We start from the raw sequence: 24,893 nt of genomic DNA, 5'->3' as shown, positions 1-24,893 counted from the left end.
GTTCTTGGAATTGCTCTTGGCTCTAGGGTACATCTTGTCAACGACAGACTTTTGGATATTCGACTTCATTCATCTTGGACAGCCCTTTGCTTTGGACTGATGAAACTTCGATGCTGATTTCGAGATCATCGATGGACAATAATACAGATAAACTTGGAGAATGCAACGATGATGTTGAAGGATTTTCGGTGGAATATCTTGTTTAGGGTCGAGGCAGCGGATAGAAGTTCGTCGCTGAAGAAGGTTCAATTGGTTGGTTTGGACGGTGATCGGTTAATCCGAAAAGAAGGTTCGAGGAACATCCAGACAAGGCTGTATATACATGTGCTGTTGCTCGAAGTCGGCGAGTGGGCGAAACGTGTTAACTCGTCTTTTGTGAGATACGTTCGCGGAGTGAACGTTCGTTGTACCTTTGTCGGATCACGCCGCGTCGTTTCGTCGCGAGGTCGTTGATGTTCGATGGGTTTCGTTCGAGTATATTGGTTTATTCTTCGAGAGTTTGTTTCATGCCGAGAGTTTCCTTAAATATTAGTCAGTTTGGACACAAGAGTTATTTAAAGACCATCATTGTTTTTGAGAAGACAATTGTTTACTTTGTTTCATCATTTTCTCCAAGTTAATTCAGTTTTCCTACACTCTTTGTAGTTATTGTATAAAAAAATATGAACATTTTTTGGCTCTATTTTTATTGATCGATATTCATCGACATCAAGAAGGAATATCTGCGTATTTCCTGCACTTCTACGTTAAAGTACCATATCAAAATTTTAGATTTTAAAATAATCTAGTATTCCTAATGTCATTACTACATTTTTCAGTTTTCCTCAATTACATACTTAGAACCGGACGTAAATTGTGATCCTCGAATTTTCTTACGATTAATCTTCTCTCTTCTTCTTCTTCTTCTTCTTCTTCTTCCATTATAAAAGTGATCAATCTTTATCGATGCGTCTATGCAAAACATCGAATCTCGTTGATCTCTCGTTGACATTCGACCCGGTGTTTCATGACACACCTGCGTGTTTAGCACGGTTCATTTTTTCCATTGTGCAAGCAGGACGATGTTTTAAAAGCAGTCCGTTCAGCATGATTCAGTATCGAGCGGAAGTGCAGCGGTAGCGCGGTGCGAGCTGTTGATAAACGTGAAAAGGACCTTGATGTTTGACCGCGATGAGTGAGGCGATAGAAATATTAGGACACGTTGATTAGCTCGTAGAACGACGATCTTTTTGGCCTCCCTGATCGTTCGTGTTCCACCATATTTCATGCAAATGAAAGCAATTTTCTTTTTAAATAATTTTGTTGAACCTGGCAATGAGCATAAGCTTGCCCGCAGAACTCCGTTTTATTATCAAACCTGACATTATTATGCAAGAAAATTCAGTATCGGTAACCCGAAACTTGCGACTTGTACAATTTCATTAATAACATTGATTCGATTATGCAAGAGAATCTCCTGATGAACATTTTCTTTCGAATTAATCGCTAATATGAAATTCATATTATATAAATTAATGGCTGCACCAGGATCAGATGTACATAAATTATAATTAATACATTCATTAATATGTTTTTGGAATAAACTTTTGTAACCACAACTCAGGATAACGTAATGCTTCTCCTTTTTCTTAATTATCCACCAACCGCAAGTGTCTATCAATAACACGATGTTTCTTCTAAAGTGAAACGCAGCGCTCAATTAAAATTTCGAATTTCTTTCGCTAGGAATTTTTGAATTTTAAATTTCTTAACTGGTGGCTTTTGAATCTACATTTAAATTTAATTAATCAACGAGGTTTCGATTCTCGATAGAAAGTCGGAGACGTGCAATCTTTCATCGACGTTATAAATCGTAAAAACGGTAAAGAGCAGCAAGGAACGTCAGTGTGTGTCAAAATGAGTAATGTTTCGCTTTTCGGACATGGCAAAAATGAGATCTTTTGTACTACTTGTCATGCTTACGAGCCTTTCAGGATTATTCTGTTCGTTACATAAAGTACCTCTTTCTTATTGTACTTATTATCTTTAGAAGAAGAATTATCGTTGACTCAACGTCTTAACACCTAAGGGCACATTTCGTTGCTTAAATCCACGAAATTTCGACCAAACGAGTTCAACGTGTTTTTCTCTCGTTCACCAACGAGGATGCTCATCTCTCAATGAGTGCAAACGAATCGTCTCGCACGTGTCCAACATATTCAATTACTCGAAAGACGCGCCTTTCGTGGAGCTTGTTCGCAGAACGGAAGTACGCACAGAATTTGTAACAGACCTTAACTAATTCTAATTTGGTCAGACTGGCGTCAAGTTTATGAACGGTCCTAAAAACACGACTTTCATATCGCAACCATTATTGTATGATTTTAGAATCGATTTTATGACAGCTAAATTTCCACGTTGCACTAAAAAAAATCCATTGGTTATCATTTTTACTATTTATTTTTATTGTATAGCCGCTCAACAACGATGAATTACGATGTTCTTGAACTTTGAATTCGTAAAGAATCGTATGTTTTACAGATTTTATAAGACCTGATTAATTTCGGTATAATCGCGCTTCTATTTCGAGAGAAATTATTATAAGTTGTACCGAAAACAGATGTTTTTAGAAACCTGTTTTTAGTAGACAACTGCAACGAACTGTGATAAGTTTGCAAAATTGTACATCGAGTTTGGTAAGATCAAGCATTAAACTTTATATCAGTTATGTATCAGAATATCAAGGTGAAATTGTGTGAATAAATGTGACGAATATGATGTTTGGTTGGTAGTTTTATTTTCAACTGATCGTGCTGTTCACTTTCGCAATTCTAAAATCGTTTCGCAATTTTAGTACTGTTGGGATCAATAGGTAAGATTAAGTAGAAGTGTTTAGAATTTAAGATAGCTTCGAGATATATATAAAAGATTTTCTGTGATATTATCTAATGAGTCATTACAGAGATGTATCAGTGTGGGAATTCGTGAAATGTTACAAACATTTTTATTAGAATACCCATTGTGTCGTTCCTTGCAATAATTTGTCTGGTATTTTTGCATCGTCCATTCGTTGAAAAGTTTGTTGTTGCACAAGTTTGCAACTGATTGCACACGAAAAATAATTTCTCTTATCACGATTGTGAGGAACATGAGTTTTGAAGCATATTTTTGAGTGGAGTAAATGACGATTAAGCCATGAATTTGTATATTTCCTCAAATTTATAGGAAGGATTTTCTTACAGTCTAATTCTTTCACGATGAACACTTGTCCCAACGACAGAAATCTTCTGTTCCAATCATTACAGTGACTCATATGAAACTCGTTGTAATTAAATACAGTAGAACCTTCGTTATTTAAATACCATCTACGCGTTCTGTTTTTCGAATAATCCAACAGCATATTTTCTTATCAATAAGGATCGCGTTTCTTTACTATCTATTTACTCTTTACTGTATATTACTAGACTATTTTCTCCTATTTCTTTTCCGAATAATTTTTGTCTCAATTCCGTTATGTTTATCATCAAAGTATTTCTTAACATTCAGACAAAGACAAAAAAAATTCTTATTAATATCCTAATTTCTTGATTCAATTTTTTACCAAACTACTTTTTAAACATTCAAAACTTCCTACTTGTTAAGACGAAATGAAGTTCAAGACATAACAATTTAAAAACCGTAACATGATTAACTCAATGGCTAAACGGAAAGTTTCAATATGTCAATATATCAATATATCAAACTAACTATTAACCAAACAGCCTTCAAACGTTCGATTTGTGTATCAGTGCTACAAATCATCTCTTACAGCAATCTCCACTAGACTATTTGTCCCACCCATAGAATATTTATCCTAACTATGTCGATCGGTACTAATCGACATCGGATTAACGTCAATCGTTAAAATCGTTTTTCGTAACGTTCGATCCGGCTGTGATTCATCGAGCCTGTTTCCTCCTCTCCTATCTTTCTTCTCTTTCTCTGTTTGCCTCGCATGTAGACACGCGTGCGTGGCCACCGCATTATGTAAACGTCGCGGGATACGTGTGAGATGCGTGCAAAAGACGGACGAGGCCGCGGCGCCGTGCCGCGACGAACCTCGCGATTTTCCATCGCGAAACGATTGGATTCGCGGGGCCGAGCGGACAATGTTGCCAAACGGGCCGACGGAGTCCGACGCGACGCATCTCGACGCTCTCGGACCGGTTCTCTTCAGGGCGAAGGTCGTCGGCTGATGTGAGGTCGTCGATACCGAACGCTTGGTGCTCGCCGGATTTTTGCTTCGAACGTTGCGCGTGGCACGCCTGATGGATAACCAGGACAGCAATTTTGGGAAGTGGGTCGCTGAATGATGTACACTATGCAAATTTATGTTTAGCTTCGTTTTTTTCTTGGTCTCGTTTTTTTACTTTGTTTCTCATATATAGTTCTTTAGCTTTGGTACGATTGGATGCTAGAGTGTTTGGATTTCGACAGGGTAATGGGGTTTATTATGTTTTTCAGATTTTTTTTCTTCTTTCAGATACTTCTATTTTTGTATGGTTGGTTGATGGTTCGAATCGGTGAATAACGTGTTGCAAAATTGATCTATACTTTATGTCCTTCTTTAATTAGAAGTTTTTAGAGGGCACTGCTTTAAAAAGTGTCGAATCATGTTCGACATAAGAGTGTCCGTGAAGAGAATTGACTTCGACGTAGATTCGACATAGGAATTCAGAATGTTAGCAATCTTCTTTTCATTTTAACAGAAACAAATTTTGTTATCTCAACGGAATTAAGAAGGTCGTTACCATAAAATAGTAGCAAGAGATTTCGTATATAAATTATGATTCTTACACATTTTTCTTCAAACTTAAGACATTTTTTAATGATCAAAAATACCATAAAAAATAATTGAAAGAAGGTAGCAGAGTTTAGCGCAAATAAAGGGTCAGGAAAACTGACTCCAGATCATTATTATTGGAAAAACGTTATGAACAAGCGTTACATGTCCGTGTTAACAGATTAACAGATTTTCCCGCGGTGACTACCGATTAAGATCGCATGCGATCAACTCGAGAGCACTGCGAATCGCCATAAATATTTCCTGATCGGCACAAGCTTCGGTTATTCCACGGAACTTGTACCACGATAGAGGGGGAAAAATGCGAGAATGAACGTGTTATTAGTAACACTTGCTCGCAACGGGAGCCAGAATCTCGATTATTCATCCGGCGCCTTTAGCCAACGGCGTCACGATAGTTGTTCGCTTGTAAAAAGTGTTAAGAGATGTTCTCAACTTGTTTTCTACAAAAGTATTCGTTTTCTAAGAATATTATCAATTCGTTTTTCTTCCTTTCGCTTTATAAAACGTACAGATCTTTTTCTTTTTGCTTTATACAATTATCTGAATACTATATTTGACGATTGAGATTCTCTATATATTTATAGCCTTGAGAGTTTTTTCTTTTCTCTTAATTCTTTTTTTCTTCTTCCTTTATTCTTTATTCTTTGTTCGTTTCTTCCTTCTCTTTTTCTCTCTTCGCCTTCTTCCCTCTTCCTTATTTTTTCATTCTTATCCTCTCTCTTCAAATTTTTTTCGCAGGCAATTGAAACAACAATTAACAAGATAAGAAACATATATATGTATATTCATATAATGAAAATTCTATTCTACAAATTTAAAGTTAATAAACAACCACATCGATTCTACGTACATTACAATAATCACAATCGTGAAGCGATTGAACGCTACAGAATAGTCATAATCAGTATCGAAGAAACCTATTGCTCCAATAATTCATCCTGAAGACAAATTACAGTAATCAGCTGAGAAGCAATTGCTCGAATATCAAGCAAGGTTAATAGGTAAACTTAGTACAATATTAGATAAACGCGTATTCTGAGATGGACGACGTTGAAAATATCTGCGCCCGTGTTATTCCGCGATGAGAACGAAAAATCGCGTACTCAGAAGCGGGACTGTCGTTTCAGCCAGGAATAGAAGCCCTCAGGAAAGCACGTAATGACGTTCGGCATTATAAACGCGGTGTTCTTGCCGGTATCGCGGTGAATCCGCGTTTCTTCCTGGATCCTCGTGGCAGTTGCCGAGGAAACGAGCACCTTACAACCGGCGATTCCCAACCGTTACGTACCGTTAGAAGCGCGATCGTCTATGTCGCTGCTGGCGAAAAATAAGCTTTTTGCTTGTGCATCGAGAGCCACCTGAAACGGTCCGGTAATTTTGCAAGATCTACGGCTTAAAATAGACACACGATTCTCGCGTGTCAGTGCAAACCGTAGATTTTTTCCTGTTTTTTCCACACCCTTGAGTATTTCTCTGTTAACAGGTATTTTAAGTCTATGGTTTACTCGTTCTAACTTTACGTATTTTATTTAAGGTCAGATGTTTATGGAACGTTGGGTAAAAGTTGGGAATCGTTGTAAGGTCGACGATGCGAAAGAATTCACGAGAAAAAGGTTTAGAATTTTGGATTAGCTTAATCTCTTCAGGGACGAATTTATTGAGGTTAGAAGACGATATTTGTTTTATAGCTCTTCGAAATATAATGTATTCATATAGATGTGGATATTTGGCATGATCTCCCTATAATCATTTAAAGTAAAATTCGAATTATTTATAACTCCTTATTTTCACGGAAGAACCGATTAAAGATTAATGGAAATAAAAATGTTTCAATAGAAATGTAATAATTTCTTATAGTCTCTAGTCTTGGTTTCTAGTCGTTCCTACAAGGGATCATCTCCAAATTTCCCGTTAATTGACCATTCAATAATCGATTCCGTACATAAAAAAAAAGGGGAAAAGATTTTCTTGTAAATGATTTTGTAGTGTCTTATGTAATTATAATAAACAATAAAGTAAATATCGTCGCTTAAAGTTCTCGATAGAAACAGAATACTCGCAATCGCGTGAAGAAACTAGCTGTCGTCCTTCGTTACCTCTGAACGAAGGATACTCCCACGGAGAAATATCACTTAGAATCGTAATAAAATTAAAGAATTCCATGTACACGGTCTGCATATCAACTACCATTGTTACTAGTGAATCAACAAAAAGCAAGAATAATTCTTATCTTTACGTGTTAAAACTTACATTCTTATTTATACATGAAACGATCCACTAAGTATTCTAAACACTGGAAACTGTTCGAATATTCATTCGAGTTTCATCACATCATCCTGTCATCTTGTTACGTTATCGACCAAATTGCGAAATCTGCTAATTTTCTTGTTAGCTTAGAATTAATGTATCCATCATACATATAACGTAGACCGTTCAAATCAAAAACTGACGTTCAAACTATATCTTTATAGTACTTGTACTAAATTTTCGAATACAGGAAAACGAATGAAGTGGAGTAGACGAATTTCGTGAATGTCTTGTTAGAAATTTTGTCCTCATTTCTAATCTGTTTTAAACACTGTGAAATACGGTAATATCATTTTTCTATCGAGTAATGTTTTAATAGGTTTAGGTGTCCTTAAAGTCATTTATAGTACACTAAACATGTACTTCATATTCCGACGAGTTTTGTGCATGCCAAATGGTTCCATGGTGCCTCGAGAAATTCCGATCGCGTCCGAAATTCAAGATTCTCCGCTCGTACGTCGAAATTATAAATTATCGTATTTGAAGGAACGCGACCTTTGCTTGACCATTCGTGCTCATGGTTTCCTGGTGATAATATAAAACGTGAATCACGACCTAAGGTATCTAAAAAATATATTCATCAGTTCTTCTTTTAATGTTACGTAATAACGAAACCAGCGATTGTACAGAATCAAATTTTTATGCTCTAATGGATCTTGGAATCGTAAATTTCCGAATTCCTGCAGCTGGAATATCTTACAATTTATAGGTACCCAGTTATTTCGTTTTTTGAAACTGATGGCTGGATTAAAAGAAATCCAGAAACATCGACCATTTATCTTACTCGATTAGGAGATAGAGAGTAATGTATTTCTGGTCCTTCTCATCTTTTCGTGATCTATACTGCGATTAGTTAGTACTCTTTTGCCTTCTGGCGTTTACTAAAGTGACGTAATTTTAAAAGTACATACTTCTTGGAACAGATTTTTTAGAACATCTGAGTCGTTCGGAAGCTATGTTGACCAAATCCCTTAAATTAAATAGTAGAGAAATATAGCAGTGTTACACCGTTAAAAATGAATTCTTACGGGATTGTCGTCGATGAATCTTCAAACTCAGGAATTTTCGATTTTATCGAAAATGAATATTGCATTCGATGTCGATCGCGATACGATCATGGTCGTGATTTGTCACAGTCGAGTACATGCATCAAGGACGCCGCGGAGGCGCACTTAAAAGCAGAAAGATCATTAGGCAGAATGCAAAAAAATAGACTCGAAGAGTTATTTGCTGTTATTCGAAAATTCTCAGGAAATTGCTGGTTCGTTAGATCACGATCTACGATCTGATTTACGATCTACAAGTTTTTATTTTAGATTTACATGGAGGACTGACGTTCACCTTTTTTAGAGTTAAAACAAAGTTACGTCACTTCTGTTATTATATTAGAAACAAATGGATACTTGTATTCTTTAAGAGATAAAAATAAATAAAAATTGAATGCAAACTATAAATCTTTTCAGCACAATTATTGTTTTCGTAATACAGGAACTAACAATAAGAAGAATGAAATACAAAGCGCGAATCTTCTTAACACAATGGCTCATTGCCAAATTAAAGTACCATCCTTTACAATTCAATACCTCAATAACATACTACGCGTCGCAATAAAAAGTGCAGGTAACCATGTTTTGTACGATAATTAAAAAAGTGGCGTATTATCTCAGCCTCAGGCACTGCTTCATCGCCAAACAGATTAATTCTCGCGACTTGTACCAAAATCAATCATATTGGTCTGCTTGTAAATCACTGAAACAGTTATCAAAATTTACATTTATCGCTCTCTGCTTGCATATTTCACGAGATGTTAAACGATCCGCGATCGTTTTAGTACATCGACGGGGAAAGAACGTGGCGGAGGAATGAAAAGTCTGTTGGCGCTAGTTTGTCGCGAAGATGTTACTCGACGACAGAATAGCGAATGAAATAGAACTTCTGCTCGCTTGGGTTTCACGATTGACGAGTGGTTCATTATGCGATTTCGTTGACAGGGGATTCAGCTGGAAGGACAAATGCTTTCGTCATCCTACAATTGGCTTTGCCAATCGCGATATTGAGTAGCGTGTGTTCACTAAGTTATCGCGTGCCTTTCAACTTTATAGTTGAATTGAAAAGTCACGATGGACCATTCAATTAGGGAGGCTCTGGATTTACGTTATTATCAACTTCTTTCATAATTGTGCTTTGAATTGTAGATTCATAGAATACTTGGTACATCTGAAATTTGTAATTTTTATCGTCTCTTTGATCAAAAATAGAAACAAAAGAAAGGTTCCTTTTTCACTTAGAAAGAAAACTGTATGTTTGTTAAGCAAGGTAGATTACACATGACACAATATACACGTCAATTTTGATTCTCGCCCGATCTCACAACACGGCTCGTTATAATAGTAATATAATCTGCTGCATAGTTACACTGACGCTCATTAACAGCAATATCATTGATCTCGAACGTCCTTCACGCACGCTACAACGTAATCTCAGTTGATTAATGCGTGATTTACGCTCGTACCATCAGAAATCGCTGTTCCTTTCTTCGGCGATGCAAGAAAGCGGTTACCCTTGCTTCTTTTGCGTAGATTGTATTGAACAAAACTGGTATGTAGGTTTAATTAACTCTAAAAAGTTGAAAAAAAATCCCAACGATGACTTTTTATTATTTTACACAGTTAATTATCTCGATTACATTATGCCTTGTTTGTAAAGCACATGATTTCTAAATAGGATCATCAGTAAGATAATAATCGTAAGAGAATAGGAGAGTTATGAAAACAGAAGATTGCTGTCAATCGTGGGAGTTCAATAGAAACATAAAGTTAGTAAAAAGAGAAATTACGATAAATTAAAATCACGTAAATAGGTTTGCGTAAAAATAATCAAATTTCGAATAATGATCGACGTCTTATCCGAATAAGAGTAGGAAAGATGTGCGAAAATTTATTTAACTAGTCGTCCTCGACATTGACTCTGCTTGATTTCTAATTTTATCCCAAACTCGAGCCGGTTTTGATACCGGTCGTGGACGCCTCTCGTATGCTACGATAGGGTTGTAGGGTCGGGTGCAGCGATAATTTATGGAACCATTAAAAATCTTACCTGGCGTCCTTTGACAAATCGAAGTCGTGATCTTTACCGACAAAAGATTCAGAATTTTTTAATTTCATGTGTGAAATCACACTGAATTATTTACTTATATATTATTTTTTTATTTACGCAGATTAACTCATTAAGGGAGAATGTTTCATTTATAATTTTGTTTCGGTTACCTTACATTAGCGAATTTTTTAACTTTTTAACATTCTTCTTTTTTGTCACTATTTTCTGTTCCATCTGAACATCATGATTTTATAAAACTCAAAGGAATTAAATATGCCAAATCCTTCTTTAAATCGTGGAAACTCCTTTTGCGTTTCTGTTTCATATAATGGGTTTTTGTAAAGTATCTTATTATTCTAATAGATTTTTTACTTTATACTTTAACGAGCAATATGCAAACAGTGTGTTTTCCAGTAATGTATACATAATAAATGCAACTTTACGTAACTTTAGTATATTATTACATTACTTGTTGCTTCCTACTGAATTAATAACTGAATTATAATAAATCAAATATTATTTAACCGATAAACTATTAAAAGCAAACGATAGTGAATGTCCATGATACTATATTGTATGGCGATTATCAAGCTATTAACGCGTTAATGTATGTTCCAAATAACCAGTCTTAATGATGTAGGAAGCAAGTTGATTTCAGTTGCTTTTGTTGCATGACTTCCCTTATATCTACCTGCTTAAACATTGCAAAATTTATCTTCTTGATTGAGACTCAGCTATTTATATTCGTTGATTATAAGAAATAATCGAGCAAAATCACATTTTTCATTCTACTTTATTACCTTCCCCGAAATAGTATAAGGGGAAACCTGTTATGAAGTCGTGGCTAACATCTTCTGTGACATTATCAAGGTTAGATTAGAATATAAAAGAACAGAATATTTTAAGGACTTGTGTCAGCATGTTGGTTTCGATTTCAAAAAACTAAACAACACAGTATCCTACCTTTTTGAGGGAAAAATTTCATTTTACCAATTGATTTCCACAAATTGAATTTATTTATTTCGAATACTATGACGACAAGAATTGTTACTGTAAATATTAATGGCTAGACTGCAGATATCTTCGTAAATTTCTTGAATACTCCTGTAATTCTGTCTTTAGATCATTTTATTTCTAATTGTGTTTTTTTCTTAATGAAACTCGTAACATGTCTCAAAAAAAAAAAAAAAAAAAAAAAGAGAAAAGAAAAAAAATTGAGGAAAATGTCTGGTTTTAAATGTATGCTAAATATTTCTTAAAACATTAAAGATCTGTTCTTTTAACATTGATTTAATCCTTTTATCGTTCAAAAAGAACTGACATGGGAAACGATTTTCTAATTGTTTCAAGCACTATAGCTATATAAAAATAAATAAAGAGAAGGACCTTAATTCCAAAGTTTAAAACGAAAGAATTATATGAATTCAAAGACACGATCAAATTCAAATATAATATTCTGTAAAAGATCAATAATTTGCAAAATCTGAAAAATTCTATATACGCGCCACATAGATATCAAATCTAATGTCCTACGACTAATCCCGTGTCAATTCAGAGCGAGAATCGAGCAACGACGAGACCGTACAAAATCCACCTGGAAGTAATCCTCGCTGATCTCTTTTCTCCGCGGTCGCTTTTCTATATGAAGGTTCGTGGCTCGAATGTAATTACGAAATGACGGTGACGAGTTCAGCGCAAATGACAGGTCTCTGGCCATATCCTGACGGCAAGGTGGCTCCTTTTTCTTTCGTTTCCTCTCGACGATGGCCCCCTTTTCGCATCACGTCAAAGCATCCTTTTCCGCGACAGGCAATTACGCGCTCGCCAGTTGAGGTCGCTCCAATTTCGTATCGGCTGACGACCACTGTAAAAAAGAAAAAGAAGATTAGCGAGGGGATAAAGAAAAAAGGAGCGAATACAAAAGCGAAAAAAAAGAGGATGAAAGAAAAGATAGAATGGAAGGGAAGGAGGGATGTTTCTCTCTGGTCCCAGTTTTAGATGTAACCACGTAAATGGCCTGTCGCGTTCGTGCAATGTACGTCGTGCCATAGACATTATACGACATTATGGCGCGGATCGTGTAACGTTATGATTATCTCGCAAAGAGCCCAAGGTCTGTCTCTTCTTATCCTCTTGACGGCAACCATGTAATTGTTCTTTCGGTTAACGTTGGTGCATCGTTCGTTTTCCTTTTTCTTCTCTTTTCGCCAGCTTTCATCGCGCGCCCATGGGGTTTCTTGTGTCGCGTAAAGAAAGTACAGAGATACTAAAAAGATAAAGCGAAGGAGAAGACGATTTTTTGATCTTTTGGAACACGGTTGAAATTCGTTCTGATACGAGCGAATGAATTCGATGGCTCATTTGATAATATGATATGGATGTCTATATAGATTATGGATGTCTTTTTAATTAATTAATTAATTTATTTCATCTGGTCTATCTTGTTTATTTTATTGTAAAAAGTACACGTATAATGCGGAAAAATATACAAAATATTCAAAATAGAGTGTACTGGTTGTAATAGTGAAAGGATGAAAAGAATTTTTTTATGCAATTAGGTTCCATTTCTTTAGCTTTATTTATAAAAATATGAATTTGGATGAAGAGTCGGTGTCTAGTGATATCTTTCTTGATATGGACATAAAATTGATTCAAATAGACAATGAAGAAATTACCGAAATGTCAGAGGAATCGTTGAAATAATTAATCAAGGCTTGAGTAAGAATGGAAGAAGAGATAAAACGGAATTTCATGAGATGTGGTGATTAATTTAAGAGTAGTTGTTTTTCATCACCTTTTTTTCAATTTTTCAAATAGTATGTGCAATATGTTTATCCTTATCTGAGCGGCAAAGAAAGAAGTGAATGAAGATATGTATATAAATATGTATTCTTCTCATAGGAAATATTCAGCGTTGTCACTGTGAAATCTTTCTCTCATTTTCTTCTGTGGCACAAATCAGGAGAGGCAATATGAAATATAAATTACTGTACGACTCTTATATCGCAATCAAGCGGCTATATTAGAGGAACGAAGATATATCTTTCTTATTATTCGTTCGTTTTACGCTTATCTCGTCGCTTAAATGACACGTACTTTTTCAATTTCACTACTTCCATTTACGACTTTAGTACCTAATGCGTATATACGCACAAACTCGCCAAAAATAAAATGTTAAAGTAGTTAGTTATTTGTATGAATCAAAACGTCCTTTCGTGAGATAATCACATACGTCGGTAGTAATTTTTATACCACTTTATTTGAAACACCTGTATACATACATATGTATATATACATTTCACAATATAACATTTGATTTTTTAAAAACAGTATTAACATTAGATCAATCAGGACTGGATGTAAAATCAGCGTACTTTATTATTATCGCTGGATCTTGCCCAATCTCTAATCTATTCTGAGCGGGAATTACAATTATTTCACAGCTTGGTCTACAAAATACGAAACACACAATATTATAATCTTCTATTATACTACCACACAAATATTCATTTTTTTCTTTGCAAAAATTAGCAACCAAATCAAAGTACTTAGCCAGCGAAAGTATATACACAATGGAATATCACGTCGCTCGATCCTATTCTGACCTTCCTACACTCCGCAATTAGTATTCCAATCCTCTTTACGTCCACGACCGCGTAACGACATCGAGAAACCAGGGAAGGAGGGACGAAGAACGACAGAGAAAACGTTTAGAAAAAGAGAGTCGTATGATATTAAGAATCTTAGAGTAAGAAGGAGAGAATCTTGCGAGGGTGGTTACTAGGGGAAAGGAAGGGATTTGAAGGGGGTTGGAGCGGGGCGGAGTCGAAGATACATCGGCTAAGGCTAAGTTAGGATGAGGATAGCAGCGATTATCTTAACGATCCCCTGCAGCAAAACCTGAACAGCAACTTCGCTCCGTCTCCTCTCCTCGTTGGCGAGATGCACCGCGTACATCGGTTCCACACCAGCGTCGCTTTCCTGTTGCTGGTGGTGTTGCTGTTGCCGCGGCCGTTTCTGGCTTCCACGGTCTTCTTCTCGTTGCTGTTTCTGCGCTGCTACCAAAGAAATATGCCGCGAGGTGGAAAAAAAAAAGAAAAAGAAAGAAGCGGGGACGCGAAACGCTGAAAATAGCTCGCCGTGTGCTGCCTTTGGCGAACAAGTGGTGAAACCAGCAGGAATCCGCGTGGCTTTTCCCTTCCTTCCTATTTTCTCGATCCTCTTTTTCTTCGAGCGATCCACGCCGATAGGACTGGTTTAGGATAAGCGTAGGCTGCCACTTGCCTGTGTCGTAATAATGATGTTATAATATTGTTATCACACGCGGCAGGTGCGATGCGCGAACGAGAGAAAATGAGGATGCTGCTGTCTATGCGTTTTAAAGTGGTTTCTTGATCCTGATCTTGATTTCATCGCGTAGGATTCTTATCTTGGTATAAGAGAACATTGATGAAGTAAGTTTGTTTATGTATCACAAAGAATGTAGATAACAATTACGGCATGACTTTACTAAATTGTAATAAAACACTCAACTTGTCAGATGGAAGGGAGATTCCAGTTACAATGTACATTTTTGTTCGGAGAAACTGACTACGGACTCTACAAGAGAGCAGAGTCTATTTGATTTATACAGACATCCGTAGGATCGATAAAGTTATAGTCTAACGATCGAATAAATTTTCATAACATAGGACTAAGAATAGCAAGACCTTCGAACTAACAAATTCGTCTCGTACTCGAACGATAATTCGACAACTCGGAAGCCAGGCGAGTCTGGCCAGCTGCCGCCGGAGGCAGGAGTAGCCTTCGATTCGTTCAGTGACTCCGAATCCAACGAGCTCGAGATACATCCACGAACGGCGCACACAAGCGTTGTATCAGCTCGGCTCCGCCTGTTCTTTCGACAGGATCGAGAGGAGCTTTCTCGACGTATATACCGTTGTAACTCGCGAATTCTAGATCCCGACCTCTTCGAAACATAGTTTCTCCATCATGGTGTATCCCACATAGACTTTAAATGTTCATGGTCGATCTTGTTGCTCGTCGTTGGCACACTTAGCCCATGCAAGGTTCTCGACTAACGAAGGACTAACCGAGAGCCCTTTTCCTCTCGTCTTCAGATTTTGCATAGTCGTACGCGTGTCACACAGCGAGGATATCGTACAATTGACCAATGACCCCGGCCGTTGATCCAGGGATGGGCCTAAGTCAGCTCTTGCATCGGCGCAGAACGCGAGGGAAGCTAGATAGAGAACGTTTGGTCGAATGAAACAGCCTAATCGGCGCTAGCGCGCAGCTGTCGTGACTTCGAGAGGAAAGTCGCGGAACAGCAAGGACGAGGAGGTGGCGACCGGTTGACGGCTGTTGGAAGCCGGTCTACGCTGGTGTGTAATGCATTACACAGGTATTACAGGTATTATCCGTATTACACGTATTACGAGTATTATACGGACGTACGTGCGACCTCGAGAGAGCAGAGGCCTGGTGAAGAACGGCTTCTTCTTTTTCTTTCTCCGAGCCCCCTCCTTCGTCCTTTGACTCTGCTGGTCCCCTCGATTCCTCTACATCCCTCGCACATGTGTCTGCCCTTCTCTCTCTTCATCTCCTTTCTTTTCTCTTCCTCCACCACCTCCTCCCCGCGTTGAATGCATGCAACTCCTTTGCACGTCTACACACGGCTCATCCTTTGTCTCTGTCTTCTCTGGCTCATCCTCTTTTCTTGCATTCTCTCCTCCTCTCTGTACCTCGACTCCTCTCTTCCCTTTACCTATTCTCCTTCTTCTTGTCGTTTTACCCTGCGGCCCCACGAGCGGGCGGTTTAACGTCCGCGACTTTCTCACCCCTCTCATCCTGCTACGTCCCTCTGTTCTCCACTTTCTGGTTCGCCTCTTGCACCTCCACCCCCTCCTTCGACCTGCTGCATGTCCTCTGCTCGCTCATCCGCCTCGGCCTGTTCCACGCTCGCTCTAGCGAGCTCCTTCGTTCGTGTTTCTCTCTCTCGTCTATCAATCTTGCTGCTCCTCTCTCGATGGGTTTTAGTTTGTTCCTTTGGAGGAATCTGCGCTGTCCCGGACCGGAGATTATCCTGCTACCCGGCTGAAACTTGCTACCCTCAGTGTAACGCGATTTGGGCAGCTCCCTTTTTGCATTTTTTGTTGATTTTTGCCGGGTCAACGTCGCTGCTTAGGGATGCTTCGTCATTGTTGGATCTAGTGGACTGATGTTGTTGTTTTGGAAGAGTTAAGGTTTCATTGTTTTGGCATTGGTTTAGTGTATTCTTTTGTTAAGGTGTATGATAATTTTACACGGCGGCTAATATGGGCTGTCATTCATTTGCATTAGGTTTAGCTTAGGTTTCGTTTGCTATTATTTCTAACATATTGATTAACATATTGACAGTTGCAGGGTTCACTGTTTTGGATTAAATGCGATTTGGATATTTGTTGTTCAAATGTATAGTAGTTGGTTTTTTGGGATCTATTACACTCCATTACAGAGTACTATGCAACGTAATAGTTAGTTAGTGGCCCCTTAGGAGACGAGAAAGAAGAAAAGAGGATCGTTTCGCGCGAGATACAATATTCCTTGTTTATATTAGATGCTCGATCCAATATCTCGGGGATATTAAAGCCTCGTTAGATCTATCAAATTATTGATCTTAATTGGGAAGGATGTAATTAACTTCTCGCGTAAGCATTTATTGTATCCTGTTTGTGTTCTCAAGGAGTTTTGTTGCTTCGCTTTTTTCCTTTAAGAGAATATTTTAAGCTACATACTCTCCGAAGACTTGAAATTCTACTATACACTTGCACATCTCAAGCAGTAAGAATTATTGTTTTATTGTTTAATAATAATCTGTGCAAGTTTAAAGTGATTTAATATATTCGACTTGGTCGATAATCAGGATGCCCCATGAAATTCAAATCGATTAATGACGAGACAATTTTATGTTTCTTCTTCTTTAACAGGTTTTCTTCTTTCAAATTCTAAATTTAGATCTCATAATACGTATATAAGTATATGATTATAGATTCAAGTACTAAATTATGTGAACTTGAGATTAAAATATCTTTTAAATTACTAATTCCAAACACTATAAATAGAAATGGAAATAAATTTATTTCAGATAGTTTTTATTATCATATTATATTAATTATTACATTCATATTTTTTTTTTTTAGATATTCCTTACATTTCGCTGAAATGTTCAATTATTTATTAAATTCGTATCTTTTTTTACATACTACTTTAATTATTTATCGAATTTACTACTTTTAATCAGAATAATCATGCGATTTTTTAATGTAGTCAGTAATTATAGACAATAGAATGAAATCTGTGCGTGTGTGCGTTTGATGATGCTAACTTATCAAATCCAAATTCCGAAGAACTAACATTTCATATGTCATATATTCCTCTACTTAATAAATTCGACAATTAAGGGCTATTAGCAATTGATGACAGTATTGTAGCTAGGAAAATGAAATTTTTGTACACAGTATCCTAATTTGACGGTCACAAGTTATAGTATGCCAGTGTATTAATGTAGAAACGCGGAATATTCCTACGGGGGTAAAATGCTAACGATTCGTGAAACTTTCGGTGCCCTCTAGCCTTCTTCAACGAGTTCCTGTCGCTCCTGGGGGCGGGCGAGTCGTAGATTGAACCGAGAGGAGAATCTAGCGTTCTATTGCAGAGAAAACGACCTCGGTGTAATGTTCGACCTTTACGAACCGGTCCCTCGGTACATTTGCATGCCAGCACAGGTGTATTGCGCTGCTTGTTGTGCAGCGTTGTATTCCGCGATGTTGAAGTACAGCAATGCCAGCTGATTGGCGTGTCCCGTGGCGCAGAAGGGATTCCACACTGTGGTCTCGGATGAGCAACGATGACTTCTTCAACGACGAAAGCAACGGTCGTTGAGACGGTATGAATTGTCTGATCAGTTCATTGAGTGTAACGGAGATACGTTTGGCGGCAGGCAAAGGAAGCTGTCTATTATGCTTCTGAAATGCAAAGTCGCGGTCGTGGTACTAGCCTATACGGAGCGGTCTCGTTACATCAGTACACGACCTTAGGCGAAAACCGGTCGTTGGAATCGATTTGCATGGCCGACTCGTTGCGATTAATTACGTAGCGCGCGCTTTGCCCGTTTCCTACGACACAGAGAATCAAGCAAACGCTTGCCACTCGTGATATTATTATTCTTTTCACTGGTCGTACAGTGACAGTACATTTGATTATGGTATTGAATCGTTTGTTCTTCACTCGTACCGCAATGAATCGTTCGTGTCGATGAGAAAAAAGTTAGGACGTGCTGTTTGTTTCGCTAACTTGTTTTCCTTCGTCCATGAGCTATTGCCTTATCGAGCGTTAGTCACGCGTATAATTACAAAATAGTTCGCAATAACCATAATTTATTTTGCTAAGAAGTCTTACGGAGATACGCTGATGCTGTATCAATGCGACGCGTGAGACACAAGGTAGATGATCGATAGAAAAAACCTGGAATAAGTGGAAAATAAAGAGGTCGATTTGCGTCGATGAATTTCGAATCTGACACTATACGGATGAATCAGTTAATGAAATACTATTCGCTGGCTTTCTAGTATTCGTAATCCTTTCACTCAGTTTTAACACGCTACAGCACAATCCTTTACTACAACTATTTCATTTCTGTTCACTTTTCAATGTGCCTCTTCTCTTTCCTTCTTTTTTTCATCTATTTTTTTTTGCCTGTCAGAACTTTCGTATTGTATTTCACTAAACATGTTTAGCTATTCGTAGAACATCGTTTGGCTACGTCCTAGCACTTTAAAATCAACACGAAGCATTTTTACGCATGTCTGTGGTAGGAAAGTTGTTCCCCTACTGAGTACATTGTGCGATCGTTGACTTCTTAATTGCGTGATTAAGATCTTGGGTTTGAATGTGTAGAAATACTAAATAATAAAATAGTAAAACAAAAGAAATACTTCATTTGCAGCCTATTATTCTCTTATACCGAAATGTCATATCTTATAATATTAAATTAGTATTCAATCCATAGATAGTAAAAATCACGAATCAAATAGTTAATAAACAAGTAAAGTCTATGAACACACGTTGGTACCTACATTTGCCATAATTGTACATAGTTGATTACACCATGTTAAATGAACCACTATAATCTGAACCAAATAATAAGCGGCAGAGCTATACACAGAAACGAAATTGAAAAAAGTTACGTACAAAAGAATCTCAGTATCAATTTTCAAACATTTACCAGGACATCTCATTATCTCTCTCTACCATCAATTATTTCAATCATCAGAAGATCAAACAAATCACGCAGCATCTCGGAGATACCGGCGAACGTCCGGAAACGGTGGGCGATCTGAAAGAAAAAGAAGGCAGGAGAGAAAAAAAGACAGTAAATAAAAAGGGGAAAAATGCAGGAACTCATGCTCGTCACGCGCGAGACGACGTACACGCGGCCGTGGCTTGGATGGAGCCTCGATATGCTCATTCATACTTCGCCGTCAGCTGACGTCCACCGATCGCTGATGAATTACAATGCGTGAGTTTGCGCGACGCATGTGTGTATACGCCCCCGTTCTCGCTTCGTCTCTGTCGTTTCTCCTCACTTTTGCATATGCTTTTGCGGTTCTTCCTCCCTCTTTCTCTTGATCTACCTGCGGCTACGGTCCATGAACGGGGCTGTTCGCCCGTCCGCGACACCCGGTCTCGATTTACATTTGACGAGAGACAAGCCGTGTCGTAATCGGCGTCGCGTCGTTCTGTTGCGCGATCACGAAATCCGAGGCGACCGCGAACTTGTCTGTTCAGAGTCACGCGAATTCAACGACGTAGCTAATAAGCGATCGTTCTCACGGTTGCATTTTGATGTTTGCCGCGGCGTGGGATGCGCTTCGGGAGAAACGCCGGTTAATTGGTTGGCACGATTTTCGTGATTTACCATTTTGGTGATTCGAAGTGGGGTTTATGTGTGCGCTATATGATAGATGTTTGTTTGTTATAGGAAATTTAAGGGTAAAGCTACTCGGTATAATATTTGTATAAATAAATAAAATAAATCTATATTTAATTGAAAAAGCTACTGTGATAAAAAAAAGTAGCTCCGCTTTACAATAGCTCGAGTAAATAAATTAAGTACTTTTTCAAACGTACTATAAATTCGCAGTTAATTGATATTTGTAATAATAAAATTTTGTACTTTACATGTCTTGTAAAACTTTTGAATATAAAATCTATGACTTTCTTTCCCTTCCATATAAATATAATTTAAATATTGGAGTTGTCTGTGTATTTTATTTTGTGTATTTTACTCGTAATGTATTTAAGAACCGGAAATTTTTCCTTACGATAAATCGTACGTGTTTGACAAACCGTTCGTTAATCAAGAGGTCAAACATTTCGTTCGACAAAGTTAATATTTAACGAATTGTCGCTTACAATCGCCTAGACTTGTCAGCGTTCGGTCAGTTGCGAGATAATCAGATAGAACATCTGGCAAAACTAATAAACTAACGTCCCTTTCCACGATTTCCTTGTCCTTCGGAATATTTACGTTTCCTGTGTCACTTTCGATTTCCTTCGACCTTCGAGCAAGCAGCCATCTTATTCCGCACGTGGCGAATTTTTGCGAAATATTTGATCAGTCGCACCCTCGACCTCGACGAATTCTTTTCTTTGATTATCTCATTGGTGAAATTTTTATTCATATTATGTAATTAATTCCAATTTAGATTTTTCATTTGGATCCTTGATATTGAAAGGATCAATTGGATTGTTTCGAGACCAATTAGAAAATTTATTATTTCCATTATGAGCATTTCACTTTACAAAAGATAAAAATATATTTATAAATAATCTATAAAATTTATAATTTTCAAAATTAAGAATCCATGATCTAAAAACTATAGTCTATAAAATCAAAAATCTATGAGGAATCCATAATTTATAATTCTATAATATCCATAATATAACCTGTCCTTAATTATCCATAAAATCTATAAGATTTCTATGAAATACGTTAAATTGCTCGTTTTAATCACTCTGATGAGTTCCATTACTAGTCCAATGTCTCTTTATAGATTTTTTATAGATTTTACCTGCATTCAGGATCATGCCCCAGGATCTATGCATCTTTTTCTTTTGTTGTCCTTTGTGAATTCCTTTCGGATCATTGTTACTCGATCTTCGTCCTCGGCGAACAAACGGGCATTGTTCATCCGATAGATATAGAACATGGTCAGACAACGATCTCGGTATTCTTCTATCCTTGGATGATTCGTCGTCGTGCTGTTCTAGTCTATCCTTTTGGTACTTCTCCTTCGGTGGTTTTCTGACAGGCCTGATATCCGGTCGATATTATTCCATTGTCGATCGTTATGGAACCTTACAACGAAGTTAAGACCTCGACAATAATCTTCGTACACTCATAATCAGCCGTGACACTCTCGAGAGGCTGTCAGGCTGGCAAAAGGGCCCCCCTATCTTTCAAGGGACAGCGTCGAGTAGGGTCATATCAAATGGCAGGCTTTCCTGTTCAATTCACAATCGGAATTAGGATAAAAGATATTCGCAGCGAGCTGATTACTCCAGCATCTTCATAGTTATATCGATATAACGAAGTTGTAAAAATTTTCGTGTTTTTGACGTAGCATTTGGATTTGGAATATTTGGGACGACTTAAGGAACACGACATTCCACACAATACTGTTAAACGTAAAAGAAGAATATAATGAAGAACGTAATAAAGAGAAGTAAATTCTCATGCAGTCATTGAGTGTTTCTTAACGTTATAATTATAAAATACAATAGAACTTCGAAGATTCGCTCAGTATTTTCTTCCTTACTGTTCTTCTGTCAGCCAAATCTTACAATTTTATGAAGTTTCGGGGTACTTGTAACACAAAATGTTTAAGATCCATTAGATACCTACATACAGTAAGATGATCAAATTTTTCTCCATCGCTAAATGCTCGAATTATTAATAATTTTATATTTTAAAACTTTCTCTCTAGAATAGATTTTCTGAAAAGTTCACTTTTCCCAATTATATTAACCAATGATTGATTTCGCGATTTTTTATGCTCATTTTCATTAATTCTTTTCTTCGTTACATGATGGATTATAATAAAGGTAATCTAGGTAATTCTAAGTAGCCAAGAAATTAATTTTCTTTTGTGCAAGATGAGGAATGAAGGTTGCTCGTTTTCTCATTTGGGACGTGTTAGCCAGTTTGACGGTGCTTCATGACGAACAGAGGATCAACATCGACACACGGTCCGACTGGGATGTTTAATTCATATGCGTTTCTCGAAAATACGTGGAAGCGTGATTCATACGGTAGCTCAAGGCTCCTGATATTTCTCATAAATACTCACGTCGCGATATTTATATACTTCCTCTGGTTTATTTTTCCCTTCTGTTCCACTAGTCTCCCCTTGATTATTGCGTTAAGATAATCATCACACATATATGGCGTCCTTTCATTACCGACTTGAGTTAATAGGTTTGAGGAATTATTATATAAATTTATGTGAAATTGGAATTATTCCATTATTCTTAAGTAGACTTCGTGATATTTTTCCTGTGAAGATTTACGATGTTTACAATCGAAGTTTATATCTGTTTAGTCAGAATCATCACGTGTCACGTACGAAATACGAAAACACTAGCAGATTTACGAGATTTTCTATTTACTTTTTACAACTTTTTGTGAAATACGATAATTAGTTCGTAATTTGTACAATATCCTTGTAGGATTTTATTTGTATTTTCCTTGTTATCAAACTCATTACTTGTATTTAATTGCATCATTTAACGAAACTTGTATTCATTAATATTGATAGTATTATTTATAATACTATAATAGTATTAATACAAGAAGTAATTTGTGCTGCGTAAAATTCTACTAATAACGTCAGTTCAATTGTGCAAGAGGATCCTGATCGATCTTTGTTCTTTTAAGATAAACTTTAGAAACAGATTCATTTAATTATCTTTTATTGTAAACTATATAAGCGAATTTACCATGGATTCCGTAGAGATAGTCTTAAATTGTTTTATATTTTCTGCACAATATTTTATTTAATCTTTCAATAAATCACATCAACTACCCACTTAGTAAAATTTTGCACAGTATCAAGTCCCGCGCGTTGATTCTTTGTTCTCTAATTCTCTGGACATTTTAACATTTGAGTTCAGGTCGATGGTGTGCAAAGACCCGCCCTTCTCAGAACTTAATCATCTTCGCGATGCTTATCGATCTAAACGATATTCTGAGCGCGATGTCACGTTGCGACTCTGCCAGCAGAGGCAGAGATAAAGGGAATTCTAATCGTGAATGAAATCCGTCACGTTGGCGCTTTTCAAATTTTTGCGCTGCATTCGATTAACCCCTGCATAAAGACCACCTACACGCAGCTAGTGTAAACATATACTGATTCGCGGATTGCATTTCAATCTTATTGAAATGTCATTGGGAATGAAATGTCATCATATGGGAAGTGTCATAGTGAGAATCTAAATTTATAGTTCTTGTCGAATGAAAGATTAATGAAAAATCGTAAATTTCAAACAGTCGTGGAATCCCAAAGTTCTCCGACAAATTCTTTCAAATTGTTGGGAGTAATATCAACGCAATTGATGATTGTAAACTGGTTGTAAATCGAAATTGTTCTTTATCCTTGCGAAAAATATGAATTTTTATTGTAGGATTATGATTATGGATCCATTACAATGATTTGATAGAAGACACATGCATATCAAAAATTCATTTTCTTGTGAAGCTGCTAAAGCTAAGTCAGGCACATGTCCGCGGTCAATCGTCTGCCAGTGTAGACTTAGCTTAACAATCAGAAATTTCGGCGTAGGTTCTCTTATCTCCCAAAATTTTATTCGATTATGTTGAAATTTATCGAAGAAATTTAATTGAATCTTGATTAATTCACGTTTTGTATTTATTATTGATAAAAATTTCCTTCTTATACGATCTATCAGCGATGATGAACTATACTTTCTCCGCGGGTATCAATTAATTTTCTACCAATCATAAACATCAGCAATAATATCGTCTTAATCAGAACACCGTACTTACTTTGAGCAATTTTAAAATTATCAATTATCAATTTGTTCTATATTATCGACGCAACCGTTAATCCTAGTAAGAGTATGTGAACAGTATAGCATTTAAGTAGAAAAAACAGAAACGCGATCATTATGATATGGTTATCCAATTTCTTTCGTATCCTTAACTGGTGATTTGAACGTTTCCAGTGTTACGAGGCACGGTCAATTTTCTCGGACGAATTGGTTACAAAAACTTGAAATATCGCGTGTTACGGGTAATCGGAAAAGCGAAAAGCAAGGAAACGGAAAAGCAGCGGAGTGTCGAACCGCGTTGTATCGGCCACGTAACCGGTGACTTGAGCGGTGCTTTAATATTTGCAAAAGAAACAACGCAGGAAAATGAATCACAAGGCGGACGTTGAGCAGCGATTCTCATTCACGTGTTTACTTTTCGATGCACCCTAAATTTTTAATGAAGAGATTTAAATATTTAAAATACACTGTTTAATATAATACGATATAATGAATATATTACAAATTTGCCGCAATTCACCAAAAGTGTTTTAGCTTGGTAAGTAATACAAGT

At 37.0% G+C, this 24,893-nt stretch overlaps 1 protein-coding gene across 3 annotated transcripts in view; it reads left to right on the top strand.

Moving 5' to 3' along the window:
• LOC126864880 (serine/threonine-protein kinase S6KL) overlaps positions 1-24,893 on the top strand; it is a 68,730-nt gene that overhangs the window by 13,695 nt on the left and 30,142 nt on the right. The gene's annotated exons all lie outside the window — the stretch shown is intronic.

Source organism: Bombus huntii, chromosome 4 (genome assembly GCF_024542735.1).
Source record: "Bombus huntii isolate Logan2020A chromosome 4, iyBomHunt1.1, whole genome shotgun sequence".
NCBI lineage: Eukaryota > Metazoa > Arthropoda > Insecta > Hymenoptera > Apidae > Bombus > Bombus huntii.
This window is presented reverse-complemented; position numbering and strand designations above follow the sequence as displayed.